The sequence below is a fragment of the Alosa pseudoharengus genome, unplaced genomic scaffold (assembly GCF_046254945.1).
Source record: "Alosa pseudoharengus isolate Yale_2024_CS ecotype anadromous, Long Island Sound unplaced genomic scaffold, YU_APseudo_1.1 YU_APseudo_1.1_scf_6, whole genome shotgun sequence".
NCBI classification, from domain to species: domain Eukaryota; kingdom Metazoa; phylum Chordata; class Actinopteri; order Clupeiformes; family Clupeidae; genus Alosa; species Alosa pseudoharengus.
Genome location: NW_027468848.1, coordinates 24515686 through 24528444, shown reverse-complemented (window position 1 = coordinate 24528444; position 12759 = coordinate 24515686). Strand labels below are relative to the sequence as shown.

At 41.5% G+C, this 12759-nt stretch overlaps 1 long non-coding RNA gene across 1 annotated transcript; it reads right to left on the bottom strand.

The window, feature by feature from the left end:
* Nucleotides 1-120: 120 nt before the first annotated feature.
* LOC143106619 (uncharacterized) lies at nt 121-11940 on the bottom strand. The gene is made up of 3 exons (XR_012983712.1): nt 11858-11940; nt 1024-1165; nt 121-211 (listed from the first exon to the last, which is right to left on the bottom strand). It is a non-coding gene; the product is annotated as an uncharacterized LOC143106619 (long non-coding RNA).
* Between the last annotated feature and the right edge of the window lie 819 nt (nt 11941-12759).

Here is a 12759-nt window from a genome sequence, read left to right as displayed (position 1 = left end):
GGAGTGGTGTGTGTGTGTGTGTGTGTGTATGTGTTTGTGTGGGTTGACCCACTCATAGTCGCGCTGCTGTGTGCTGATGAAGGTGAGGCTGTAGGGCCCGAGACGAAGCTGCAGCAGGACGTGGTTGTGGAAGTTGAGCAGGGTCAGCAGGCTGCGGTCCTCTTCCTGAGAGCTTCTCAGTTGGAGAAGGATGCTGAACTCCTCCGCAAACCTGCAAACACGTCAGAGGTGGACACACACAAGCACACACTCAAACACTCCCTTACAAACACAGAAGCATGTTGTCACATGCCCACACTAGCCTACAGTATTTAAAAGCCTAAAGCCAAGTAGACACTGTGCACAGATTTTCAGTCGTGTATGACACTCACACTACACGTTTAAATCAGATACAACTTCTGTGCTCACATTGTACATTCAACTGCGGACACTGCAAGAATTCTGACATAAGAAAAAGAAAAAATTCTGACATGTTAAAAATCCAATCGGTTTTGATGGGAGTTGGAACGCTGAGTGTTACATCTTCTACTCGGGCACTGTGAAGCTGCTCAAACTGCATGACAAATTGGATGAGAATTCGGCCTGATTCTAAAGTTACTGGGGTCTGACTGAATCTGGGCTAAAATTGGGTCAAAATCGCACAGTGTCCGCTCAACTTAAGCATGGATCGCACAGGTTGAAAGAGGTACCAGCATACCAGTATAGTATTTACTTGACATAACATCAAAAAGCATACCTACAGCATACTTACTTGGCATCAAAAAGATTGTTTCTTTAAATTCTGCTACTATTTCTTGGTCATTCTTTAATGTTTCAATCTAAGAAAACTGCATGGAGCCCCTTTATACACTCCTGATATTGTATGTCAAACACACACACACACACACACTCTCTCACACCTTCTTTCAGTCACCCCTCAACACACACTTTAAAATCTCAGCATGCCAAAGACCTCCCAGCAAGAGAGGGTCAACCTCATACCAGCCAGTATCTCTTTCACTGCTATCGCGCGATCTAAATTACCTTAATCCGAATGCCTCGGCTGCAGGCATTGCCAGGGTAGAGTATACACCAATTTGAAGAACGGGACACTTTGAGTCCTCTTCTGATAGAGTTACATTATTGCTGTCCAACCCTGAAATGTGTTCTAGCAGGTTCACAATCTCTGTGGGGGAGAGGAACAACATTTACCAAGATGAGCCTTCTCATCACTCTGTGGAGTGGTATGAACAAAATAGCCATTGCAAACATTTTTGTTAATGTGGAAAACCTCACAAGAATTTTTCACTATTGATGCTGATGCTTAATGCACAGAACATGATTCTCTTTCGTGTGTTTTTCATACAAACTCAATAACATTACACTCTTACTTTTGGGGCACGCTAGTTTACAGATAAACCCCAAATGTGGTCAACATTGAAATCTTTGAACAAACACAGCTATTCACAGCTATCGCTTCCTAGCAAGTCTTTAATCAATCACAGAAAAGGAGCCGTTGAGTGTTGAGTAAATGGTCTGCTTCTACTCACACTCACTTAAAAAAAAAAAAAATCAGAAAAAGAAAAAAAATATATTTTATGCACCGTGGATGCAGGGGTTTTTGCTGGGGTGGTCTTGAAACAAACAGCAACTGTCCTCCACCAGCTTACCCCAGCCCCCTCACCCCCGGTACAGTCTGCCCCCTCCACCCGGGTCTTGCCCCCCGGCCAGGGTCAACACAGTCACGAGGCGGCCGCAGGACCCTAGCAGCGGTGCCAGGACCACCCTGTCTGCCCCGGCCCTGCCTGTAGCCAGTGACTGACTCCGCTGCTTTTAATGGATGATCTTGAAAAGAACCATGGGAATTCCCAGGACAGATTTCATTTTTCCCACCCTGATCTCTTGAGGATGGAGTCGGACAGACGTGGTGAGAGGTACCCACTGATGGACTTTCCATACCACTCTCTCCAGCCTGACGACAGAGTCAATGGATTCCTCCTGCCTTTATATGCCCCCTAACTCTCTCGTTTTCCCTCTGATGGGTTTGACAGTGAAAAGTGAGTCGGTGGGAAATTTTGCAGTTCTGCACTTACAAAGTTAGCAATGACCATATTTTGCAATTCATTTATGACAAAAACACAGGACCCACTCTTTAAGATGACAAAAGCAAAGATATACTGACAAGGGATTAATGATTCAAGTCAGGTTGTTTATTTACAGTTCCTACAGACTGTCTGATTGAAGATAATTTTTAGTCTGACTAAAATTTAGTTTAATTTTTAGTCTTTCACCAGACCAAGCTCAATCTGGGCGAAATCGCCAGCAGATCAGGCTGGGTTCACCCAGCCTAGATCATTTTCCTGTAATGGCAAATAAGGCTGTTTTCTTAAGATCATGCAACACTTACCACACTGCTATTTTTGGACAAAACAAGAGAAAAATGGTCTGCTACTATATTCATGCATGCTCTTTGACCTTTTGAGAAAGCCACAAACTAGTACAACAATTCTGTGTTAAGTTTAGCCAAGAATCCTCTCCAGTCCTCAGTCAGCTGCTCTCTCTTGGTCCATCTTCTCCAACATCTCCAGCCCTGTCTGTCCAGCTAGTGACCGCCTCTGCAACCATATGCCAAAGCCCCCAGTCACACATGGGCACGCTCATGATGCATGGACACTCATCATACTGTGATGAAATCTCCACATTCCATAGCCCTCGGGGCTAGAACCCACCACACAGAAGAAACCCGCTGAAGGCCTGTCACTAGGGCGTATAGACCCTTTCAACAATAAAAACAAAAACAATGCTTGAACGTTCTATTTGGGCCCCAATCTACTTCCTTTGCATTAAGATAACATATGGAATGTTAAAAAGGAAGTCTTGTGGGGCAAACTATGATGCTGATAATGGAACTCTCTTGAAAGGGTCTATAGCAATTGGTTATCCTTCTAGTGAGCTGAGTGGTAAATTGTTTCCTCAACAGGATGCAAATATCACTGAACCAAATCTTACCACTAATTCTGCTTATGAAATGGGTAATTTAATGAACTACTAACACAGGTACTGGTCTGTGTAATAGTAATTACAATGGCCTTGCACAAACACAAAATCATTTTGCAGATATTGCTGCTATTTTTTGGATGCAGTGTTTTTGTTTTTACTTTTACCTGCTTCCTGCACTAGTATTTGTTGGTTTTAGATTAGATTTGAGACTAGCAGATTGGGTTTGGACTCAGCAGTGGTAGTGTTTGGGGTTGGTGCAGGGGGTGTCAGGTTGTGAGGACAGCTGTTTAGTGTTAAAGGAAGGACCCGGTTCTCTAACTCTCTAACTCCCCCGAGAGATGCCTGGACAACCAGGGTATGAATGTTCATAAATCTCTCACTGTGATGATGGCAAGGAATTTAGACATGGATCAATGGGACACAAAGTGCATTTTCAATCATACCTGTATTTTCACCAGAAAGTGAATGGACTGTTTTACCACTCCTATGTTCAGCATGTAGATAACTACTCATGCATCAAATAAAGAGATCAACACATAGTATTACACTATCAAGGTTCAGGGGAACACAACTGACTAAACCATCTGTTTGCTGATGATGCTCCAAAGTTATTGATTGAGAGCATCGTGCCTTTCAATGACCAAATGCACACAGCACCGAAATATTCTTACAGTAACTCTTCCCTGCTCCCTTCTTTCACTTCAAAAGCACAAGCTGAATGATGGGCTTCTTGTTCTGGGCCAGTTCAGGGAACTGCACTCCTTAAACAGCTCAATATGAAAATCTACAGTGCGGCGGCCGCGGTGAACGCTACCAGATGAGCGCCTCAATGCTCAAAGGGTCACTTGTGTCCAGGTGGGAGTGAGAGGGAGGCAGGCAGCCCCATCTTGCTGCCATCTGCCCGAACATGAGCAGGACGCCTTAGCCTCTGCTGCACAGCTGAGAGCGCGCCGGCTTGACAGGGCGTTTATCTTGCTCAGTCAAAGCTGCTGAACTATAGGCTCCCACGACACTTACACCTGTGGGCCTGTAGGGGGAGCAGGAGCTTGGCATGCCACAAGAGTGAAAGCGGAGAAGGCAGCTCAAGTTTGTATAGGAATCTGAAAGTGGTAGCATCAAGTGTGAAGGTGTGACAGGCTCAAGTTCTCTCAGGTCTGTTTCTTAACATGCAGAGACAGGCAGAGAATGCCATCATCCATATCGCACATGATGATGATAATGGTGATGCCAAACCAGTTACACTCAAGGAGTTATTGTTGGACATCAAATAGGCAAAGTAATTTATTGGCAAAAGAGGAAGATGCAAACCAAAATGTGTTATAGGCCTAATATTGATTCTATCTTTCTCTATTACTAGCCCCAGTTATGGAAAAATCTATGAAAGAGTGTCTCACATCAGTGAAAGTCATCTGACAAGAGGACAGAGCGAAATAAATTCCATAATGTTTAAACACAGAAAAACATAACATGTAACACAATGACCTAGTCTTAGATACAGTTTTGTTTACGTTTAAAAACAGTGTGGAAGGAAACTGTTGCTATGGATTCATAGATGGCCTTTTCCTTCTTGGATTACCTGTCAATTGTCCAAAATACCTCAACAGGAACATGGTTATGAATGCCAGGCTGTAATTTTCAAGCTCCATTCATCTCACAGGACTTGGTCTGTCTCAAGTCGAGCTGAATTTGTTTCTCATTTAATGCCCAATTAGCTTTCTATGTGCCGGTTTATGTTTCATTTACATGGACAGTTAGCCAGAGGGAAATCTTGAGGGAGCACTTAAATAGCTGTGAGGTTCAAAGAAAAAAAAAAAGTTTCCCTTGGAGACAATTCTGGGTGTACAGTAAGTTTACAGTCAGGTACTTTAATTACTAGTGTGTGGGTTATCCCAACAGAAGACGGCAGACAATAAAAATACCGATATGCCTATAATTTTGCAGTTAAACTACCCTTTTCCTAATGTCGACATGCTTCTCAGACATAATTTTCTGCCTCTGCCTTTTCTGACTAAGGGCATCAAGCCACATGTGGAGACTAGAAGTTTCACATTAATATTACCCACCATGCAGCAGTGCCACAGTAGATCACCTCATAGACATACCACATTGTATGCCAGGCTTCATTTGGCTATTTCTCAGGCATCCTGTGATATACAACTGAAGGGGAACATAAACTATTCCACAACAGCATCCTGTTTCAAATTCTACTTTCCAAATGTATTCTTCCTCACTCTAGTATGCTTTCAAAATACCTCTTTCATTTCCTGCCTTCGTGAAAAATGACACTAAGAGACCACTGGCTGAAATAGCCTACCATAAACGGAAAAGGAAGGAAATCCAAAACCTTGACACCCAGCACTGGCATCCAATTACCATATTTTCTTGTGCAGTTTTCCCTGATGGGCATGCAATGCTAATATAATCACATTCACTGCTCAAATGATAAAATTGCCTGATCTAAGTCACCAAAATATTGAAGGTATGCAACACGACTTACTACAAATATGTAAAACACAATTGAAACACTAGATTTATGGTAGAGATCTCATGAAGTAAAACAAAGACAGAAACCCATGACCATGAGAAGGTATAAAGAAAGAAAAGCCCCAAATACAGACATTTACACACACACGCACACACACAGTCCCACTTAAGGGAAATATATCATCTCAGTCAAACATTACTGATTCATATCACAGTCTGAGAAAAGTTTGTTCAAAGCACACTGCAGCATCTCATTTAGGCATTTAGTAGGATATTAATAATCTATTAGCCGAGTTATTAAAAGAGTTCCGAGGGGCCTAGAAATGGTGTACTAGCTGTTCTTCAAATGGGTATGAAGACGTCGGTGCATGCCTGTGGAATAGCTTTGGAGCTGTGGGAAAGCATGTTCTATATGTGACATGTCTGCATTTGATGTCAGACCAGAGGGCCTATAATGTTTATGGGTTTTATGTTGCAATCAAGGGAAACTGATTACTTTGGACAAGGAGAGGTCACTGAAGAAAAGCATACACAGAACACATCCCTGTAAATCTTGGACAGCGGAGGAATGAAATGGAAACATTAGTGATTTCATCGCCAGACTCCCCTGGGACACAATGGCTCAGATCAAACTCGAACAGAGCGAGGGAAATACAAGCCTTTTGGAAGGAGGACACTGACTTCACCAGAGACCATACATTCTCAAGTCATCACAATCACAAATTATCTTCATTACAAAAAAGGTAATGATTCTCTCAGGGTCCCATTCTAAAACAGAAACCCTGGCAATGAAAAAGTGGTTTAACGAGTAGTTTAATTTCACATCCATGCTGCACAGAACTCCCTTTCCCCCTCTTGAGCACTTTAGCAGCATATTCCTTTTTAAAAACATGTTTTGGTTTGACATTTCATATGGCAATATTTAAGCATGCATTATGCAAAAAAAAGAACTGGCAGCTTCTGTGTGAGTAGAGTGATTTGGGGTCTCCAGCACTGTGCTGTATGTCTGTGGCTGCCCTAAGCCAGCAGACCCGCAGCGCTCTAGTCTGGTGGTGACAGCAATGGCGGAGGGTCAGTCTGGGAGAGCTCTCTGCTGAGAGATGGAAGAAGAGCCCTCCCGGCTGACCAGCCTCTTATAGTGGAACGGTGCGCATTCCTGACTTTAATGAGTACAGGCTGCTGGACGGGAGTGATCACAGACAGTGTCCTGTCTGTGTTCAGACATGGACTAGGGCAACAGCCTCTTGGCTACTCAACCAACCACCCTCATCGCAAACAGTATGTTTTAGGATTCATTTGCAAACAGCACGTTTTAGGATTAATTTGAATGGTCCAAATCAGATTTTATTAGTCATTGTGCAAATTGGTGGGGCTTAATGGTTAACAACTACAGTGTGTAAGAGTGTGGGAACTGTGCAGAGTGTTGAGGTGCATAGGTTCAAGGTTGCAAAAGCTAGACGTAGACACAACTCTATTTTGCATGCATACAGTGTACATACCACTGTAATTAAACACCCCAGTATTTTTTAACTGCAGTGCATCACCTTTTTAGCATGGACTATTTTTTTTTTTTTAATTAGACAGTCAAAATATGCCTTATATTATAAAATCAATTTGTCATCTTTGCATACCATTGGCATTTTAAAAAGTACCACCTGCGGTAGAAGCAATAGCTAGACCTGCCCCTTGGTGATGCTACTTTTGAACACCATATGAATGCCCCACACAACAGCACCTTTATTACTGGGGCATTTTTACTGGAGCTGACCAGCAGTGCTGCAGGTAAGAGCCATTGGGCCTGTGCAGAGTGCTACTGGTCCTCCTTGGGGGGGAAGAAAACACCTTTCAGCTCTGTCAGCTACTCCTGTGTGTCTTAGCATTACAGCATGTCTACACTCATTGCACGTCTGTTGTTAGGCTCAGCAGCAGGGCCTGCTATATACCACCAGGGAACCTCTGCTTCGATCTCCACTCAGCAAATATGCTAGAATAACTAACAATGGGAAACAGGTTTGAAGACTTATCACAATAGAACTACATGGGGGGTATTTCCTAAACAGAGTATATTTTGTATTTCATGTTATCAAACATATCCTTCCGTCATAAGTTATTTATGCATTTGAAATACTGATAATTCTACATGCAATAATGTTTCATGTCCAATTCATAACACAGTGTCACCAGAACAGGCATGTTTTCATCATCTTGCTGAAAGGGCTTTAACAGAATGACACTTGAAGCCAAAGCCAGTGATCCTCACATGACAAACCGTCTCCCTCACCTTCACACACCAATGCTGCTGTATGTTATATACAATGCATGCTCTCCAGTGCTAAATTCCTTGGCCGTCAATCGTTATAGATTTCGGAGGTCTCCTAACATATTCTGGCTGACAAATCAACGTCTTCCCTGGATGTCAAAAGACAACTGTTGAAAGCTCTGACCATTTAAAAGCTCTGGCAAACAACATCATTCTGACAGACAGACGACAGATTGTGTGCACAAACACATACAAAAGTTCAGAAATGAGTCTGCGGCTAATGTATCAGAGAATGACATAGTCCAAAAGAACAGTGTGATTTAACGAACAGGATGTGATGTGATGAGAAATGTTAGTTTGAACATCGGCATAACAGTGATTACATGACACCTAGCCAGGTGGTAGGCTGAGGAGTGGAGAGCTGCCTCTGCGGATCAGTTTAAAACTATCCACCATGCAGCTGACACAGATAACCCCTCGAATCAATTTTTCACACTACTCCCATCCGGCCGCAGATACAGAGCACTGAACTGGACTAAAGCCACTTTCAACCCCCCCCCCCCCCCCATCACAGTGCTAAACAAACTGTAATGCTGTCACCATCACCTTAGTACTGCCTTGTAGACTTATGTTTTTCACTTTGATGTGTCTATGTGGGTGTCTTCATGTGATGTGTTTTGGTGTTGAATGAGTATGGGATATACTGTACAGTACTGTATGTTACTTGTTATACATCATATATTATACTGTATGTGATGTGTGTGGATGGGATACATGTCACATGGGTGGATGAGATATGTCACAAGGATGGATGGGACATAGGCCTATGTGTTACATGTTATATGTGTTTATATGTGGTGTTGTGTTTTTATGTGGTGTTGTGTTTTTATGTGGTGTGGTGTGCTATGGAACATGAATGGAAAATGTGTGGAAATGATTATCCCTATGGGGCAATAACGATTCTATCTATTTATTAAAACAAGCCTACGGGTCACAATGGCTTACACTACGCTGATGGCACAGACATGACATTCACAGTTCAAGCTTGGGAAAACTATAATCTGATAGCCAAGATGCCACAAGGCAAACAATTAAGACCATTTGTGCTCTCTTCATTTCCACATTAGCAAAGTTAGTCCTCAGCACAGTTTAGTCAAACTTTAGGGCAGTGCAAACGAGTATACTGACATCCTTAAACATTTATTTGTTAAATGCATGTTCAGAACCGGTTTTTCATTTTCTAAAGTGAATTAACTTTGTAAATTCAATAAAAAAGCTCCTAAACTATTTTATGTTTCACACTGAAGCAGGATATAAGATAGTACTCATTTCCACACTGTTAAACATATTTCATATCTTGTGTAAAGTCTCAGAAAATTAACATTCACTAACATGTCTGGACTATCTCAGCTCCACTTTGGTGTAATGGTCTCCAGATTCTCAAACTGCAAGGGAGGCCTTTTGTTTAAGATTGGCTGCTGACCAGAGACATGATTATTTATCAAGGATAACATTAATTATGTCTGGTATTACATCGCATAGGCTGCTCTTGGAAGCCCCTGAGGAGGACGCGGCCAATCCTTTCATCCTGCTGTCAAAAAATTACAAGGCAGCGCTGTACAGCAACTTGGAGATCTCACAGCTGTCAAAATCAGGAGAGCCTTCTCTTAGACATGTGATGTAACCTTCAAAGCTACTGTTTACACAGCAGCCTCATGAAAGATTATTCCTCTGCACCCAAGTGTACTTCATTATCAAGGATGAATGCATAACTGATTGAGTTGAGTTAACACACAAAAACATGCTTAAATGTACGTAAATGCAAATTGTGACTATCCACGATTGTGAGATTGACATGGTTGGGGTACATGTCAATTTCAGCAACAAAAAAAAAAAAAAAACAGGAACGATATACTGCCATAACATTGTGTGTTAGTCTATTTGTACAGCTGTTCCAGAGAATTCAGTATGTGCAACTGATCATGCACCATGTCAGCAGTGCATGCTGGGAGAACCTATGTTTTTCCTCTGGCTCACATCAAGCACGAATCCTTCTCTTTATATTAGGACTAACTAAAGGGATCGTGGCGGAGCCATATCATATGCTGTATGCACAGACGATGGCAAATTGACAAATTATGTCATGCTACTCCATGAGACATAGAGTCATCTTAATGTAATGAATCATGTATGAGCATGTGATGCAAAACTAAGACATCCTGTTGCATACTCTTATATGGTCACATACACTTGGACCAAAGTAGTCAAAGATTCAAATATCTCTGTATCTCCAAACCTTTACTAGCCTGACGTAGCCATACTCAATTCTATTCAGAATTTTCTATTCTCAAATGTTGTGGGCTGGATCAATTCTGGCTGGCTTCCAGGCCCTTTACATCAACAGTAATCTAAAACATGGCATGCACCACCACTTTCATAAGGACATTCTGTGAAGTTATAGCCTATGGCCACTTCTATATCCTCATAGTATAGTTTAGGTCAACTATAGCTTTGCTCAAAATGTTACATAAACATCACCATTAATACCAACAGAAAAACATTCCAAGGAATCCAAATAGATTTAAATGTTCCAAAACATTTGATTTGCGTATTTGACACAAAAACACAATTTTCCAGCCCATATGCATCTATGTGAATGTTTGTATAGCTGTGAGCACAGCACATAATACCTATCTGCTACTTATGTCAGATGTCCTGTTTGTCTGAGTGCATGTGAGTTAAGAATACCTTGGTTTGGCAAGAACTGGAGTGTATAAGCTAAAAAACACTTTTCGGATGTTGGATTTAGATGTTTACATGACTCAAGTGGGGAGAGGGAATTCATCTCATATCAGGTAACACATAGCCAACTTATCTAACTCTGAAATAGCATCTTTTAAAGGGGTTAAGATCCCCTGGACACACCAGTAATAAACCAATAAGCATCCAAAATCCTGCAGTCCAGTTGGCAGTGGGCCTGTCTCTTTTGGGTCCAATCCCACAGGGTAGAACCCAGGGGATCCTATTGTAGGCCTTACATAGACACACCAGATCATTATCAGATTCTGTCACGGAAATCTGGACAGTATTTATAAAATAGTCCAGAGGGTGTCACTTCAGCAAATCAGGTTGCGAGAAGAAAACTGATAAGGTATGGGAAAGGGGAAACTGCAAAACAGTTTAGGTAAGGGTTAAGAGCAAACAATCAACATAGTTTAGTCCAAATATTTTAAGAGCGCAGGAAAATACAACACTTGTCCTCATCTGATGCCATGTCAAGGAATCCTGCTGACTTTTTTTCCCAGCTGCCTGCAACTTGGAGCTTTGGCTAAGGATGCGCTCATTGACTGACAATAAAAGAGACCTGATGCCTCAAAAGATGTAAGTATGATACGAGGACACTCACAATTCAGTACAAGAGCCAGAAAATGGGTCCCCGGGACATCTTCTGCCAACCACCATGGAAATCAGTTTGAAACAGCTATGAATCACCCATTCGTCTAAATCAGTTTCACTCAAAACCGCAACATACAGAGAGGTACAGAGAGCATAACAGATAAGCCTCTGCGCCCATGCCCAAGTGTTGGACTAGTGTTTTGTGAGTTAGGCTACCTGAACTTGAAATTACTTAGTTAGTTTGCATTTTCTCTTCCACGTTACTACTAACTCAAATAAAGTAAGTGTTCTCGACAGATTGATCAAAACTAAGTCAACCCCACTCACTATTTGTTATTAATTTGAATGTTAGAATTTATAGTGTAGGCCTCCACAAAGCAGCATTGAAAATACGTCGCTAAGCCAATAGCAACTCCTTGAGGCCAGGATAGGCACTAACCTGATGCTAGATAATAGTACATGAAAAAAATAGTAGACACAGTAATGGCTACAAATAAGTCGAGCCACTCAGTGACTCAATTAAATAAAGAATATTAAACGGTAAACAGTATGTTCAGGTCCACATACTAATTTCAAAGGTTTAGTCCACCACACTGAATCAGCTAAACGTAATAGACTGTAATATTATGCACATATCACGTGCCGGGTTTGCTTTGAGCATCCATGTCTGTGGCAAAGGGATAAAAGCGTCAGTGCAATTCGGACAGGCTCTTGAAACACAAAAATTGAAACACTTACCTGTATAATGTCCCGAACCTACTTCAGACGAATTCACGTGTAGCACTGCGTAAGTGCAACGTAGAGTGGCTATGATAAAGTACAATTGAAGTAACCACATGATGCTAAATTATGTTGACTTGATTATTTCAGGAGCTTAGGTCCCTAACCAACTCGAATTTATTTCAAGTTCGGCACCCTAACCTACCCATGCATGAACTACACACTCACAGTAACCCTTTGTCACAATAATATTATGCTGTCATATGACTTTTATAAGTAAATATAGATTTTAAAGACGAAGTTTGTAAAATGATGACAAAGCAGGCCAATCCATAACCAGACCCCTGGCCCCAGCAGTCTTGACTCTTCTGATCCAACCCAACTTCATCACAAGCAAGTGTATCCAGATCCCCGCCCACATTAGCAGTGCAGACCAATAAAATAACCGCGTGAAATCCCCATGGGTCGGCTACACTTCTTACTGGTGTTAGTAGGCCTACCAAGGCTTAACTCTGGTGGGGGAAAACACATGGAATGTTTTTTCTTCTATCTACTGATACCTTGGTTATCTACTACTGATATACTTCTAAAACAAATGTAGAAAATGTATAGCCATTAATAACACAGTGAGCAGCCAACGTTAGTGTGTTTATTTTTTGTTTTAGTTATTTTCAATTCCAAGGACTTCATACAAAATGTTTAAGTAGAAACAACAGCAGAATTTAAAGTCTGGCCATTGAACATAAATCAGGCAACAAACGATCAGTTGCAGAACCCAAATAAGGTATGTTCCAACTTTGTTACATGGAAGGAACTAACCACCATTTTTTTCAATACATATCGATATAAAGTTTTTTTTTTTTTTCAACCCCATAATTTATATCAAAGGTAATTTAAAAATAACAAAATAATACACTGTA